The sequence below is a fragment of the Prionailurus viverrinus genome, chromosome D4 (assembly GCF_022837055.1).
Source record: "Prionailurus viverrinus isolate Anna chromosome D4, UM_Priviv_1.0, whole genome shotgun sequence".
NCBI lineage: Eukaryota > Metazoa > Chordata > Mammalia > Carnivora > Felidae > Prionailurus > Prionailurus viverrinus.
This window is the reverse complement of record NC_062573.1, coordinates 90983251-91000226: the sequence shown is the minus strand read 5'-3', so window position 1 is coordinate 91000226 and position 16976 is coordinate 90983251. Positions and strand designations below refer to the sequence as shown.

Genomic DNA, 16976 nt, shown 5'->3' with positions numbered 1-16976 from the left:
CCCTTACACCGTGACCCGTCGGCAGAATTCCAGCAGAATGAGAATAATCACTCTTCCGTTGCTCTTGGGGGGCTGCCGAGGCATCCGAATTTCCCTCTTCAAAGCCTAGGCGCCTTTCAGATGTCTCTGCCCGGGGCGCCAGCAGCGATTCCTGGGAGCACGGAGAGCGCCCGGCCACTCCTCCACACGTGTGCGATCCAGAGGGTTCAGCCAGCTCAGCTAAAGGGGCGGAGACTCTTGCGAGGGCTCGGAGGCCTCATCACCCTGGGGCAGAGCTGGCAGATGTCACCGGCAGATGTCACCGGCAGAGCACCTTACCCCGCAGCCGCCCTGCTGTAGAAACTCACCCCGCCACCCCGCATACCAGACGGTGCCCTTCTGGGTACCACACTGCCTGCGCTGGGGACCCTGCCCTGTGCTCCTGGCTGCTGGCCTGCCCACCACCCCTCCCGCCCGTCTCTCCCTGGGACCCCCGCCGTCACAGCCTCTTGCCCTCTCTCCACTCACCTTGGCGCTCCAAGCCCCAGAGACGGGCAGCTTTGCGACCGTGGCACCTCTCCGCCACCCTCGTGGTCACCGTCACCGCCATCGCCAGTGCGGCTGAGTAGATCCAGATGCCGTCTCCCCCCCCCGCCCCACCCTCCGTGGAGCCACTTCCTCTTAGTCCCCCCCCGCCCTCCCCCGCGGGGCCTCATGATGTGACGTCCCAGGCGTGACCTCTGCAGACTCGGTTATGTGCTCTTCTGTCCTCACAGGTGCTGCCAACACCTCCTTCTTTTGAATCAGCAGCAAAATTAATAAGTGTTGTTTTCCCATCTCTGCACATTTACTGGGCAGAGGACCCCAGGGGCCTATCAGAGCTCGTCCGAAACCTCTTGATCCTAGGCTCTTGGCGACCGCACCGCGGACAGAAGGCTTGGGAGCTGCTGCTTCTGTGGCCTGGACTCTGAGATATACGGGTCTGACCTCCTAAACTCATTCCGACTCTAGCTGCAGCCACAACACAACAAATTTATCCCCCAGGGTCTGCACGCAGCCTCCTTTATGCAGGCAACCTCCATCCCAGGCGCCGGGCGCCGGGGTCGGGCCTTAAATCACGCAGGCTCAGCTGCCGGGAAGCTCCTGTCACTTTCACGTGCGTGCGAAACAAGTGAAAACTAGTCCGGGTTTGGGGGGGAGCAATCCGTTCTCAGCTGTTTACAAAGCGTTTAAAATTCGATGGTTGGCGCCGATGGGTTCTGTTGCCGGTACGACCGATGGCGGTGCGTGCCAGAGCTTTTTTCCCCCAAAGTCAGGCGTGGGACCTACTCGATCTCAACTCTGCCTAGATCATTGGTGACTCCCGGTGGTCACCGCCTCCAGATGAGGTGCTCAGCCCCTTCCCTGGGGCTCCATGCCCACCAAAGGGGCTCGTGGAAGGTGGGGTTTCTTAATACTGGAGGCCCAGAGCGTCTCCAAGGGAGGCCCCAATTCTGTCTTTGCCCATCATCGGAACGTCTGGTTCTCTCCAGTTTGCACCTAGTGCGAAAGCCAGCCTTCCTCGCCGGCCTCCACTCTTTGCCATCAGAAAGAAGTCTGCACATGGTTCCTTTTTACCTCTTCCCTCGGGTATGTGAGCCAGAATGTACGGTCCACAGGCCGCTGGCGGTGGACACAGCCTCACTCCAGATTGCTGGGTCTAATTAGCACTACAGCACCGTCTCTTTGGTTCAGAAGGGTCGCCTTCTACCCGGTTCCGGTAATTGTTTCCTTTCTCGGCCGTCGCTTGGGCTTTCTCTAGAGAACAGCTACCCTGGGAAGGTATTAAAAACAGCCAAAGGCGTATCTTGTCCTTGTTGGCTTCAGCCTTTGCTCTAAGTGTGTGAGCTGTTCGCCTTGATCCGACCGCATTGCCCTGGGAACGTTGTGGGACTGTCAGGTCGGGGGGACCGCCCGCGACGGCGCGTCCCCACCGGGGGGGGGGGGGGGGGGGGGCATTGGAGGCAGCCTCTAGTCTTTTACAGGACGCCTGCCAGCCAGCCTGGTGGCCCGATTACAATGGGCTCCTAACTCCTGTCGCCCCTATCACCGATCCACCCCGCGGCACCTCCCCCCGCCAGCAGCTAAAGCAGTTCAATTACCAGAGGGCCCAGGTTCCTTGGTGCCCACGCCAGACGTACACTGACTTCCAGATGAGAAAACAGCCATTTAATTGGTGTGATAACTTTCCCCTAAGAGCGCCAGTCCTGACGCGTGGGAAACGGACCGCGGAAGACGCATCATTAGAGAGTGATCCCTGCGCCCCCGCCCGCCCGCCGCCCTCCTGTTTCCCAAATGTTGCCGTCTGGAGAAGGTCCGTCCCGGCCTAACGGAGGCCTAACGGAACCCTGGCGGAGTCGGGAGGTCTGGGGGCAATTCGAGGCTCATCACCCCTTCTGGAGACGAGACCTCGTCACAAGCACCAGCCAAACCGGCGCCAAACCGGCGCGGTCGCACGTGTTTGCGGGAACCTTCCGCGGGTCCGCCTCCTCGGGGAAGAGGGGCGGGGGGGGGTGTGCGTGGATCAGAGCTCCCACCGAACTGCCGCCCCCTTTTAGGGGGGAATTAATATTCTCATCACTAAATGCACACTAAAGATTCGACAATAGACCAGCTTTTCCCTTTTGTTAAGAAACTTGCAAGGACTTGCCGAGTTGAAAGACAAAGTAAACCTTCCCGTCTGAGGAGGTAAGCGGGCCCGGATTGCTTGTTTTGCTCGGTGTAGCCGGGCGGGTTGCACGCCCGCCTCGGCGCAGAGGGGAGGCCCGAGGGACCTCTGCCCGGCTGCAAGGAGGGCTTTGCACGCGGCGTGTTTGTACCAGCGCGAGACAGCGCGCGGCTCTCTAAATAATTTACCAGTTGATTAATAGACTCACAGGGGTATAATTAGAAGAGGAAGAGACGGTGGGCACAGTAACCGGTACAGTGCTTGGGGGAACAGGAGCCTTTATTTTTTTAAAGAAACTTTCTAGGGTGCTGGGCGTTTGAAGACAAGTTGGGAAGCGCTCAGCGCCTCATCTCTTTTGAAGTGGAAATAGGACAGTTTGAATCCGTCGAGTTTAATTTTTCACAAGCTTTAGGGGCCCCGCAGTGCAACTCCCTTTTTATTATTGAAAAAAAAACTCTACATTTTTCTTTCATTTTTCTAAACACACACACACACACACACACACACACACACACATGCACGCAGCCCAGGCAGTAAGTAATAAACACATTAATTTACTCTCTTATTCAGCGTGTATCTTATTCGCTTCACCTCCCCCGGATGTGTCCCCGCGCGTCCCTCCCGCACCCCCACCCAGAGCTCCCACCGCGGGGGCTGCCAATAGGTTGATTAATGGACACCCCCTGTAATTTATGCATTTTAAAGGAACCCTCACCTCGGTCTGACAATGCTTTTGAAGTAGCTCCTTTTTTCAAGTCAAACTTTTGACTTTTCCGCTGGGACCGCTACAAAGATTTCCTTATGGAAACTAGGTAGGAGACTTTCTCAGCCCGAGAGGGAGCCGGGGCCAAGATCGCCCAACAGAACAGCAGGTCTCCAAGCGGAGGTTGCATTCCGAGGCCAGAGGGCCCGTCAGTGAGGACGGTTCTAGAAAGGGGGGCCGGCGCCCCCGTCTATCAACAGGTTCGTGCCCCGAGAGGGTCCGGCTCTCTGTTTGGTTTTCTTTTTTCTTTTTTTGTTTAAACTAGATTTTCATCGCAGGAGTGTGCATTGGCTCTCCACGTCATTAAAATGATGCTTTGCCAGGACATCATCGAAAGGTTTGTCACCTAAAGGTGAAAAAGCTTTTCGTTCTATGGCCAGTCCAGTGGGGAAACTGAGGCAGTGAGGGACCCTCGACCCGTTCGTGCATCCGTTCGGCGAAACCTCTCTCCCCACCAAGAGTGGGGTTCGTCTAGTGCCATTCTTACCACCCCCCCCCCAGCTGTGTCACCGAAGCGGGACAGCCGCTGGCCTGTGTGCTGGACTGCAGGGCCAGCCAGTGCCTGCTATGTGCCTGGCATCCTGATTACAAAATGAAACGAGACAAAACCCAGACATTTCTGCGAAGTCTAAGGTGAGCCCAGAAGTGCATGCTGCCCTTCTCACTCTGACTAGAGCTTCTGGAAGCGTTTCCCCTCCTTGGGCAGCCCCGGTGGCTTCCAACCCACTCAGCTGTGAAATCGTCTGCGACAGGCCAGACCCGGAGGCCCCAGCCTTCTCCAGCCAGGAGGCCTCCCGGTACAGCCGTCCGGGCGGCCGCTCACACCCCCGAGGCAGGTGCAGCTCGAAGCCCCTTTCCCTCTCGGAATGTCCTCGATGGGGAGCTGACACCAGCTGCTTTCTCCTTGGGCTGAGTGGGGCCTGAGGTGTCCAGGGGGCGGCTGCCCCCAGTGACTCTCTGTGGGGCCCCCACTTGGGACAGTTGCCGCATCCCCCGAAACAGATCAGGGACAGGAGGCTTGTGGGGATTTGCCAGCCAGAAGGTGGGCTGAGGCATCCCCGTAGGGAGCTTGGCACCGCCGTGATAGATGAGGGAAGCACCGGGCCCACAGCTCCAGCCCTGCACCTGCCTACCTGCTCTGCTGATGAGGGGGCAGAAGGGCGGTGGGTGGATGCTGGCTGGGAGTAGAGACGGGGTTGGTGGGGTGGGGGCAGAGGGGCGGAGGGTGAGAGGTGATGGATGAGTAGGGGATGCAGGGGAGGCGGCAGGGGAGGGGAGAGACCCCTTTCTCCTCACCTCCCACCTCAGACCTTGAATGCACACATTGATTTACCTGTGATCTTGACTGCTGGTGAGATCTGATCTCACGCCCCTGCCTTTTGCTCAAGGCTGGGTTATGGGGGGGGGGGGGGGTAAGGGACCTCTCCCTCCCCCGGTGTCTGCCCTTGCAACACCGCACACTGCACATTTTTGCTGAGGCTGTGCCCAGCCAGTGATCTGCTCCTCGGTCCCCAGCACCAGCCTGGCTCACAGCGGGAGCTCATGTCTATGAATGAATGAATGGATGGATGGATGAACGAATGAATGAATGAATGAATGAATGAGGGGGCACCCAGCAATTGGTCCGGCACGGCATAGTGGGGCAATACCGGGGAGGCCCGCCTCGCGGCATCTGGGACCCAGAAGCTTCTCTGCCTGCACTTCCATTTAGGAGAGACCCCGTTCGTCTAGAGGAACAAGGCGGGGACAGGGGACAGAAGGCAGCAGGCAGCCTGAGCAGTTTCCGGAGAGGTGGCCAGCAGCGGTCACTCCTGGACGGTCGGGGGAGCGGCTACAGGATAGGGCTCTGGACTTAACGCTGCGTGACCCCGGTTCAGATTCTGTCGCTTCCCAGCTGTGTGACCTTGGCCAGGCCACCCAGAGCCAGTTCCCTCATCTGCAGGGCGAGCTGGCCACAGTATCGAAGGCATCGGGTTGTGAGGTGTGTAAAATGAAATTGCGTCTGTAAAACGTTTAGCACAGTGCACCTGACGCCACAGGCCGTTACAATAGCTGATTCGTGTTAGCATCATCGTCTTCGTACTGGAAGCAATGGGAGTAGGAGCAGGATCCGTGGGGTACGTGTGTACGTTTCACGTGTGGGTTTCAACATTCTTTTCCCATGGTGCTGCCCGCTTCGGTCCCTGTGGTGACCAGGAACTGGCGAAGGCCCCGTTTGTCACACGCCTGGTGCCCCAGTTACCTACTGCAGCTGCCTGACAATTTAATGGCATAAAATGAAGACTGTTTGATTACGCGTTTGATTTCGTGGATGAGGATTTCCGGCTGGGCGTGGCAGGGAGGGTTGGACTCCATTCCGTGCTGACTTGGACCTTAGCTGGCACGGCTTCGGTGGCTGGAGCTCGCTAGGCCGGCTCATCCCCAGGCCCTATGTCTGGTTCTCAGTTCTGGTGTCAGCTTGGTTCCTTGGCTCTTTTCCTGCGTCGGCTGGGGCTTCTGTGTCCGAGAGTCCTCAATCCCGTGCCTGGTGCCTGGGACCACCGGGGGCTGGTCGGGCATCTGTGTCCATGCAGCCTCTTCGCACGGCTAGCCTGGGCTTCCTCCCAGCACGGCGGCCTCGGGTTGGTCAGCCCTCTTATGAGGTGACCGGCTTCCCCTAGAACGAGCATTCCGGGGAGTCCGGGTTGGGGTGGAGGATGATGTGAGCTACAGGGCTTCTTGTGACCCAGCCTCAGAGGTCTCAGAACAAGCTTCCAGCTGGTTCTGTTCATCAGGCTGGTCAATACGACCAGCCCGGGTTCACGAGGAGAGCATTAGGCCCCCGCCTCTCGATGGGAGGAGGGGGCATCCCTCGCCGACCACCGGAGGGGAGGCTTGAGTTGAGCGTTTCTGTTAGTCGGGATCGACTGCGTCCTGGGACTGCGTGCGGCAGGCAGACCGCCTCCTAGATGCTCAGGATCGGGGCAGCGGCATGACTTCACGTGCCACGTGGGGGCTGGCAGATAGCCCAGAGCCCTGACAGTCCAGTCCTCCTTTGAAGAGGAAGAAACCCCAGTTGGGAGGTAAAAGGACTCACCCAGAGGCACACACTGCGGGAGAAGTGCAGCGTGGGGGGCAGAATGCATGCTGTTCCCTCCCCTGAAACGCAGGTGGGGAGCACAGAGATGAGCAAGTGGCCCCCAGAGCCAGATCGCCTGGGCTCCGTCAGCTATCAGCTGTGTGGCCTTGGGCAGGTTACGTCCTCTCTCTGTGCTTCGGTTTCCCAATCTGTGAAATGGGGCCGTCGTGAAGGTTACGTGAATTAGCACTTGTATGGGAACAGATACAAGCTTAGAAGAGAGCCGAGCTCAGCCTAAGCACGAGAGCACACGTGCTTCTTAAGGAAACGTGCCACCCTGTCTTCTCCATCCCAGAAGAGCGGGCCTGTGGTTGTTCCCTGGTTTCCCCCTAGCTGCTCGTGTTGCTGTCACAGGTCACGTGGGCGATGGCGTTGTCACCGCCCGTGGGATGTGGGGGGAGTAGCCGGTCCGGAGCCCCGGCTCCATTGCAGCGGAAGGAAAAGCGTGTTCCTTAAACGCCTTCCCCTGCAGGGGACAGCGATGTGAGCACCCTGCACTTTAGAACAGCCCGGTCTGCGTGCAGACTGGCTGCCTCTCCTCCTTTCCCGGGGTAACTTGCATCTTCCACCGAAAGACGTAAGGGTGTGTGTTGAGATAAGAACGGTGAGCTATCAAATTGTTAGACACAGCGGGCCCGAGTGAGCATTTTTACTAAAAGTGTAATTAGTTTGCCAGGGGAGGCGGCATTTATTTGTGGAAGAATGTCTATTTTCAAATGGGCTTTTTTTTTTTTCTCATCTTCCACTTCGGTAGACAAACTGAGTGTCCACTGTGGGAGGCCGTGCCTCCCAGCTGTGACGCGCCCGTGGGGTGTGGGCACCCCCGTCTTGTCTTTGGTCTTCGCCCGAGTAGACAGGCAGAGAGGGGGCTGATGGAAAGTGATAGAAAGGGGGCAGCCGCCCTTCGAGGGAGGAGCAGTGCTGCATATCCTCCTAATTGGCAAGAGCCCCAGGGCTAATGTACTTTTCTGGACTTGAAAAAAAAAAAGTCCAATATTGAAAGAATTGTTATTTCCTGGCACCACCGTCTGCCCAGCGATTTTAAGTGCTGTCGTTGAGTAACGTAGACGTTAGCATACGGACTTTTGGAGCCATCCTGGGCCCGGGAAACCCAGACCCACCAAGACAGGAGCTTGTCTGGAGTAAGTGACCCGAGTTTACCGAGGAGGCAAACTACCCGGCGGGCCTGCCCCCCGCGGAAGGATTTGCAGGTGTCTCTTCGTCTTCTCCCAGACCCGATTCGGAAACGTCCTCTTGAGCTTGTTAAATGCTCGCTTGGGGCGCAGCTCCCGTGGTGAGCCAGCAGGTGGCAGTAAATAATAAACAAACAGCATCACGAACGGAACACCTGCCCCCAGCTTCTGGCTCGGCGGGCCCTGCAGGGCCCACTCGAGATTCCTGCCCGCGCAGGCCTCCGCCGCCTGGAATCAGTACCATCTGGGGGGCGACAGTCCCCCCAGACTGGTAGGGGTTTGGCTTCTGCTGAACCACAGGGATGGTGATGTCCTGGGGCAGGGGCCCGTTTCCTTCAAGCCTCCGTCTGAGGAGGAAACGAGAAACAGAAAAGCAGCTCTCCTCTCTCCTTCGCAGCCCTGCCCTTCTCCGCGACTCTGCCTCCGGCCTCCAGCAGCAGCCAGGGGGCCCCGGGGGCCGTGTCGGGATGTGGGGAGGGGGTGGGGGGACCAGAGGCGCACGCGGAGTTTTCCGCGGATGCCGACGGATCGCCAGATGTCCCCTTCACCTCGATTTCAGGGGGGCCTGAGGAAGGAGGGAGGCCGCGGGGTAGCTGTAGGGTGCGCGGGGGCGAGGGGTAGGTGCTGTGTGCCGGGCCGCGTGTAGACAGGTGCGGGGTACAGACCACGTGTCGTAGGGGCGGGTGCAGCGTGCATGGCGTGCACGTGGGAGGGGGTAATGTATGTGTATAGCGTAGGGGCGGGGGTGTCGTAGGCGGGTGGAGTGGGTTGTAGGGCTGTTACAGGTGAGTGCCGGCCTAGGATCGTGTGCACCGTGTGTCCGTGCAGGTGTCTGTGTGTAGGGTGCGTGTGTAGGGGTGTGTGTGGCACGCAGACATGGGTTTCTGAGCGTGGGTGTAAGGGTGTGTTGTGTGCCCCTAGCGTGTAGGGTGAGTGATGAGGTACTCAGCCCTTTCTTTTTTTTTTAAAGTTTATTTATTTTTGAGGGAGAGAGAGAGAGAGAGAACAGGGAGGGGCAGAGAGAGAGAGAGAGAGAGAGAGAGAGAGAGAGAGCTTGAGCAAGGGAGGGGCAGAGAGAGAGAGAGAGAGAGAGGGAGACAGAATCCCAAGCAGGCTCTGCCCTGTCAGCGCGGAGCCCAACGCAGGGCTCAAACACGAACCGTGAGATCATGACCTGAGCCGAGATCAAGAGTCGAACGCTTAGGCACTGAGCCACCCAGGCCCCCTCAGCAGTTTTCTGACCTGCCCCGGCCGGGGAGGAGGGTCAAACTTATTAGGGGCATAGCCATCGGCCTTGGTGTTTATCACCTTAAAAGCACTGACTGCGGGAACGGTTTCCTTCGTTCCACTCGAGCCTTGTGGGGCCCAGCCCGGCAGCCCTACGCTCCTCCTCGTGCCTACCCCTGCCAGCCAAGTCCCAGGGCAGGGACGCTAACCGGCCAGCGAGAGCGGATGCGAGGACGGGACAGCAGGCGGCAGTGTGGTGCCGCAGGAATGCTCCGAGCTGGGCAAGGAGCCAGGCCCTTCGGTCCCCTGGGCTCCCGTTTCCACTGGAGAATCTCCAGCCGGCCTCAGTGCTCTCCCCGGCTCCTCCCTGACTCCCACTCAGCAGCTCTCTGAGCGGGACTTGACTGAGGGTGACAGACGTCACATCTGTGGCCGGGGAGGAAGAGTCCGTACCTGCATCTCATGGGGGCCCATTCAATTGCTACTTTCTCCTTGCAGGATTGAGGTGCAAGAGGGAACTTGACCTGGGCTGGGTTTTTTTTTTTTTAACAGGAATTAGCCTTCCCTTCAAGACAGAGGGTGGGCCCGGTGTCCTGGGTAGAGCTGGGGGGGGGGGTGGGGGGGGGAGGGAACGAGGTATGATCCCTTCGGGGCCTAGGAGCCTCTCGCCTGTGACCACGGCTCCCCACAACCCCTGTGCCAAGCAAACCCAGCCGGCAGGGAATAAACGGATTGAGATTTTAATAACCTCGAGGTCAATGTGAGAACTGCCATCTTTTATGGAAGATCTTCAGGAAAAACACACACACACACACACACACACACACCCTGAAACCAGGTGGTGTGGCCTTATGAAATAATGGGATATTCGTATCTTGCACTTTGCTAAATTCAGGGTTGACAGGACATTCCGGAGAGGTAGCCCTCGGCAGTAGCTTATACGCAGGGTAAGATGTTAACTGCCAAGTCTGGAAATCAAGCCTGAGGCACCTGACTCAATGGAGAAAGACTTTAGGCTGCGCTGAAAATCTCTATCTGAGAGGAGGGAAAAGGGTAAATGGACAGCATTATCAAGGAGCCTTTAAACTTTCAGCAGAACACAGCCAGCGAGCTCTGTTACGAAAAGCTGTGTTTTTGCTGAACTGGCTGGTCAGACCATGTGGGGTTGGGGAAGTGAGTCGATAGCCTTCAGGAAAAAAAAAAAAAAAGGCAGCGTCGAAACAAAGGTGCGGAGCTGAATCCCTGGTAGGGGGCCGCAGGGGTGGGCCTGGGGAAAGGCGCTGGAGGCGGGGTCTGCGGGCTTCACCCCTCACCCCCCGACTGCCCAGCGTGCCAGGAGGGATGCTCAGGTTGGAGGCCTGGGAGGCAGCATCCAGAGGCCCAGGGGTGGCCGTGTTTCGTTTCAGGTTTCCCGGCCCCCTCTGGGGGAGCGGGCCATCTCCGTGGAGGAGACCCTCCGTGTTATGTGGGTCTGCTGGTGCTGGGAGACGACCTCGCAGCCCCCCTCCCCGCAAAGTGAGGGACAGAGGCTGACGGGGGAGGGGGGGTGGTCTGAGCAACCTTCCCAGATTACCCCAGAAGGGCAGATCTGGGCACGTAGCCTGCTGCCGTGCTTCTGGGCAGAGCCTCCAGGAGCAGGTGTGGTAACAGGAGGAGGGAGGCTCCCCCCCGCACCCCTAGGCCCCCCTAAGCGAGAGCCACTAATGGGGTCAAGTATGGCCTTCCGGGGAGACTGTGTCCTTTGTCCCTTTCCAGCAGCCTCTCACGGTGGCCTTTTCAGCCTCCTGTAGGCATTTAAATAATTTCCTTTAAACAAAACCCCGCTTTTTAAGTGGAAGCCTTCAAACATACATAAAAAGTGGAGAAGAAAAGAACGGAGCCATGGGGACCCACCACCGTACCGGGGACCCACTCGAGCTCGTGCTGCCTTGTTGTGTCTGAATCCACCCCACAGACCCCCAACCCCCTCCCCCCCCCCCGCCCGTCCCACCACCTCCCCAAAACAGGGTTTTATTTTGAAGCGCATCCCAGACATCAGCACGCATTCTCATGAATCCGCGTCTGGGTCGTGGTGTAGCTGAAGGGGTCGCTGAGAGCCTGCCCGTGGTGGCCTTCCGTTGCCTCGGGACCCGGTTCCGTGCGTGGAAGGACAATCCATAGCTCCGCCACAAACACCTAAGGAACCAAAGAGCCTTCCAGTTTGGGAAACGGGGCTATTCACTCGCTCGTTCGTTCATCGTTCATTCACTTATTCATTCAAAACGTGTGTTTGCTCAGTGCCTACCACGTGCCAGACACAGCGCCTGACTTTACCGGGGTTCCTGCTTTTCAAGGGTGGCGTGAAGGTGGGGCCCGAAGCAGCAAACATGCACCAGTAATTAGCGGTTCAAAGTCACGGAGGTGGAGAAATGCTCATTTGAGGGTCTGTGTTTCCCTGACTCCTGCAGCGAGGGGCTTGTTTTGGTTTTGGTTTTGGCTCAAAGTCAGGGTCAGCGTGTGGTTCACCTTCTTCCTGGAAACATGCGCCTTCCACCCCTTGGAGCCCCGCCTCCCGTGTCTCCCGTGTCCTTGTGCCTTTCCAGCCGGGATACCAGCTTGTGTCCCTGCCTCTCTTGACCTCACGGCCCTGAGCTCTGTGCGGGGTTGGGTCTGATTCACAGGGCATAAGAGGGACCCTCCACTCTGTTGTGTGTGCGTGCACGAGTGTGTGTGTATGCTGTGTGTATACACAGTCTACGTGTATTTTTTTTAAATGTTTGTTTATTTTTGAGACACAGCACGAGCAGGGGAGGGGCAGCGAGAGAGGGAGACACAGAATCGGAAGCAGGCTCCGGGCTCCGAGCTGTCAGCACAGAGCCCGACGCGGGGCTCGAACTCATCAGCTGATGAGATCATGACCTGAGCCGAAGTCGGATGCTCAACCGACTGAGCCACCCACGCGCCCCAACATGTATTTCAATTAGACCGCGTCGTACAAGCCGTTTGTTGACTTGCTTCCCCCCTGATTTCTGCCAGAGCCCTCTTTCCAAGTTAGTTGAACATAAGCGGTTTTTGAAGCTGGCATAACCTCCCGTGGCATGGACAGGCCATCCTTTATTTGACCCGCCTTCTGCTGAGGTCATCGTAGATCGCATCTGATCTTCACCACTGGAAATGACGCTCAGATGGACACCTTGGGGCGCATGTCTTTTCCTGCCTGTGCTATTATATGTTAGGTGTGAGTTCTTGTAAATGAGATCACTAGGTCGAAAGGCATGTACGTTTTAACTTTTTTTTTTTAAGGATTTTTAAATTTTATTTTAGAGAGAGAGAGCGGGTGCAGGTAGGGGAGGGGCAGAGGGAGAGAGAGAGAGAATCTCACGCAGGCCCACGTTCAGTGCAGAGCCCAATGCAGGACTCGGTACCAGGACCCTGGGATCATGACCTGACCCAAAATCAAGAGTCAGATGCTTAACTGACTGAGCCACCCAGGTGCCCCTACATCTGAACTTCTAACACAAATTGGGAAATTCCCTCTAGAAATCTTTGCAACCTCCCCCCCCACCCCCCTCCAAAGGAGTCTCTTTGTGTTTCCATCCCGTCTTCCATTGTTCCCTGGAGTCAGGCTTCTCTCCAGCCGAGGTCACTTAAGCCACAACCCTTTTGGGCCTTAGTTTTTCAACTTTGAAATGAGAGAGGTCAAGGGGATGACCTTCCAGGGCCTTCCCTCCAGGTCTCCGAGCCTCACGAGCAGCCCCCGCCGCCCCGATAAGGCTGCAGGTGAGCAGCTCAGTCCTCCCTGGAGCACAGCTTGCTTTCTGACAGGGCCTGACCGTTGGAGAAACCAGTCGGCAAAGGTTGGCCCGGTCCAGCCCTCACCCCCAACAGCCGAGGCCTGAATGCACCCGGGGTGTCACTGGCCAGCAGGCTCATTACCTAGTGGAGCCCCTTCTCCATGGGCAAGCCTGTGTCAAACCTACAGCACTCTCCTAAAGTCAGGGTTAAGCTCAGGGGAGATTTAATCCAAAAAGTTTGACATTTAAGGGTCACGTACTCTTCCCAATGGCTTCATCGTAGCCCATCTGTTGGGAATCTGGATAAACTTGGGGAAGCGTCTAAAAATACACCCGCACGGCCCTTCAGAAGACCTCTAACAGATCTGGATTCTTTATTTTTTATTATTTGAAAAAAAATTTTTTTTCATTTTTATTTAGTTTTGAGAGACAGAGAGACAGAGCATGAGCAGGGGAGGGGCAGAGAGAGAGGGAGACACAGCATCGGAAGCAGGCTCCAGGCTCTGAGCCGTCAGCACCGAGCCCGACGCAGGGCTCGAACCCACGAACTGCGAGATCATGACCTGAGCCGAAGTCGGACGCTCAACCGAGTGAGCCCCCCAGGCGCCCCAGATCTGGCAGCTTTAATGAGTCATCTGCTGGTCCCACAACATCCAGTGAGGCAGGTGCCACTGAAGAGAACACTGAGGTTCAGGGAGGTCCCATCACTGCCAAGCAAGAGTGCACTGGACCCCTGGGCTGTCAGCTCACACTTGATCCAGGGCAACTAAAAGGGGAGTTTTCTGGGTTTTATTCTAAGGAATGCTTATAAAAGCGGCTGTACCGGGGCACCTGGGTGGCTCAGTCAGTTAAAGCGTCTGACTTCAGCTCAGCTCAGGCCATGATCTCATGGTTCGTGAGTTCAAGCCTCACTTTATGCTCTCTGCTCTCCTGCAGAGTCTCCCTCTCTCTCTGCTCCTCCCCTGCTCCCTCTCTCTCTCTCTCTCTCTCTCTTAAAATAAATAAATATTTTTAAAAGACAGCTAGGGGCACCCAGGGGATGGCTCAGTCAATTAAGCGTCCAACCGACCCGCACAAGTCATGATCTCGCGGTCTGTGAGTTCGAGCCCCGCGTCGGGCTCTGTGCCGACAGCTCAGAGCCTGGAGCCCGCTTCGGATTCTGTGTCTCCCTCTCTCTCTGCCCCTCCCCCGTTCATGCTCTGTCTCTCTCTGTCTCAAAAATAAATAAACATTAAAAAAAAAAAAGGCAGCCGTATCACAAATCCTCCTTACAGCTCCCCCACCCCACCCTGAGCACAGCCCATCCGCCTTCCCAGTCTGCAGAAGAGACTGAGGTTCAGAGTGTCACAGCAGGTTGGGGCGGAATCGGGACTAGGAGAGGGAAGCCAAGGGCCCCTCTCACCGCAGCCGGACTCTGACAGGGAACTGCCGGAGGCTTGTGGTGCCTCCCGGCTGCTCAGATTCCCACAGACTTAAAGGGCTCCGCGCTTGGGGGCTCAGCAAAAGGTGTTTCCTCTCTAGAGGCTTACAAAGCTGGAGCTGTTAGCTGGCGATTTTCATTCAGGGTCCTCAGCCCAGGCTCTTCGCGGACTTTATATGACGTCCATTTTTGCTCTTTGGAGCCTTGCAGTGACCACTTAGAAAATCGTGCTTTTCATTAGCCACATCCTTGGGGCATGGGGACCCCGACTGGGGACTCCACTGGCGGATACCACAAGATGGCCGGTCCCTGTGCAAGTGTGGCCAAGTCCAGGATCCTGAGATTAACTCCCATGGGTTCGTTGACTAAATGAAGGCAAACGCACGATTGTTCCCAAGATGGCCCGTGTGTGGCCCAGATCCCCTTCCCCTCTGAAGGCCTCGTGGGCCTGTCTGCTCTCACTTCCCGCGGACCACTCAGCTCCAGCCCCATGGGCCCTTTCTCTGAAACTTGAATGCGTCCAGATCGTTCCAGCCTCAGGGCCCGGGCCCTTGCCATCCTGTCTTCCTACAACATACTCTCTGGGTCTTTGTGCACTTGGACTCCCAGTGGGACCTCAGCCAGATGTGACCTGCCCAGAGGCCATTCTGGACCCAAACCAGCCGGCTCCCATCACTTGCTTTGTTTTCTTCATCGTACTTATGATTCTCCGCGGTGGTTATGTATCTGTGCGCTGTCTCCCTCTCTAGAATGTAAACGTTGGGAGGGCAGGGCCCCTGGATCCTTGCTTGCCGTGTATTATAGTGGCCAACACAGTGCCTGGCACAGTGCGGATGCTCCGTAACTATCCACTGGACAGATCGCTGGGAAGGGCTTATTTCTGCATTAGTTTCTTATTTAGGTGAAAACACTCGTAAATATTTAGGATTGGAAAGCTGTGTGGCAGATTCTTAACCCGTTTTGTGCTTAATCTATATTTATCCTGAAACAAGGCACTGGTTTCCCAGATCAGAGAACAGATGCATTATTTGCTCACACGGTGATCAGAGTGCTGGCTCCCCGCACCCGAAATCCTCGCGGGGCCATGCGGTGAGAGCCAACATACCCTGTGTAAACAGGGATCTGTAGCCTGGGGGACAAGCCCTGACGTTATGACTCTCGGAGCTTGCCTGAGCCTCTCCCGAGGTCTCTGTCTTTAAGTCTCAAGGCTCGTTTGAAGCCGGCCTCCTGCATCGCCGGCCAGCAGTCTGTTCTCAGAACACCGTGACCACGGGGGACACGTGGACACATTCAGTATGTTTCACTTCCCAACATACATCTCCCGAACCGAAACGTGTCAGCCACCATCTCTGAGTGGCTGCCACGTGCCTGGAAATTTGTGTGCACCGTGAACCCCGTGGGGACAACAGATCCTGTCATCCTTTTTTGTCAGGTGAGCAAGCTGACCCTTGGAGAGGTCGAGTGACCAACTGAGGTCGGTCGGCGGCACCTGAGGGCAGGGCTGAGACCCTAGGTTTGCGTGCCCCTCAAGCCCGAGTTCTCTCCTCTCTCCCGCCGGGGCTCCCCAGAGTCTGGGCAAGTTGCTTTTAACATGTTTGGTGAGTTGCAGTGGAGCTTTTGGAAAAAGAAGCCTCCGGTCTATTTATCATTCCACACCTACTGCGTGCTGGGCACTGTGTTAATCCTGGGGGGGAAATGAGGTGGGCGTGGCCTTTTCCCTCCTGGAAAAGTCTTTTTCCTCATGGAAAAGACTTCCAGTGTCTTTTGGGAGAGGCAGACATCACAAGAGGACAGCCAATGACGATGGCATGAAGTAACCCAACCTGGCAGCAACCCCTGGGGCCATTCCACTGGGGCCCCTGAAGGGTGAATGGAAAGTCTTGCCCCAGGCAAGGTGTGGGGGAGGGGCTTTCTGGAAGGAGGGACCGGCAGACTCAAGGGGAGGTGAAGAGCTGGGGGAGAGTCACCGGGGAGGGAGTCAGGAGTCAGGGACTAAAAGGGACTGCTGGCCTTGGGGGAGGGGACTGCTCTTATCCTCCGAGCACTGGGGAGCCGCAGCAGATGTAAGCAGGGGGAAGAGAAGGGATGAGCTGCATCAACTTCTCGTTCATGCCAGACGTTCTCTCTAGGGCGAATGCCCTTTTCTGGTCTTTCCTCGGGCCTGGGGTAGAAAGGCTGGAAGGTGCGGGAAGGGACAAATTCAGGGAAACGTGAATCTCTCAAATAAGGTTTTTGGTCCTTTGGTCAAGAGCGTAACCAGCACGTCCTGGCCCTGGAGGAAAACGGCTGTTTCTGCCTCTCTCACCCGTGTGCTCACCTGGCCGTCAGTCTGGGGCCTTTTGGCAGGTTCCAGAAGTGTGCACCAGGGCCACTTGCCCGACGCACGGATGGCCGTTTGGCACGGCGGCCGGGCCTCTCCCGAGAAGCTGCCAAAGACCCTCACTGCAACTCAAGGAAGCCCGCTCGTCGGGGGCCACATCCATAGCAAACACGGATAATATTTACCAAGTATTTCTGGGAAAATGAGTGGAAAGTGCAGGAAATGCAGTGCGAGTTGCTCGAAGGGAGTACATCAGCAGCATAGGACATTTAATGAGTCTGAGAGGCGAGGTGTACATTTTGGGAAAATGTCAAGTGCGGTAACGTAAACAAGAATCCTCTCAAGATCTCGTTCTCCTTGAGACTGTGTTTCAGTCTCTGGTTCTCACCACAGCTGCAATTCTAGAGATCTGATTCTAGACATCAAGGAGGGGAGAAGCGGAGGAAGGAGAGAGGCAGGGGTTGCCTATGTGTCGC

At 56.9% G+C, this 16976-nt stretch overlaps 1 protein-coding gene across 16 annotated transcripts in view; it reads left to right on the top strand.

Annotated features, from left to right (window-relative positions):
• Positions 1 to 16976, top strand: part of AK8 (adenylate kinase 8) — a 155780-nt gene that overhangs the window by 60731 nt on the left and 78073 nt on the right. The gene's annotated exons all lie outside the window — the stretch shown is intronic.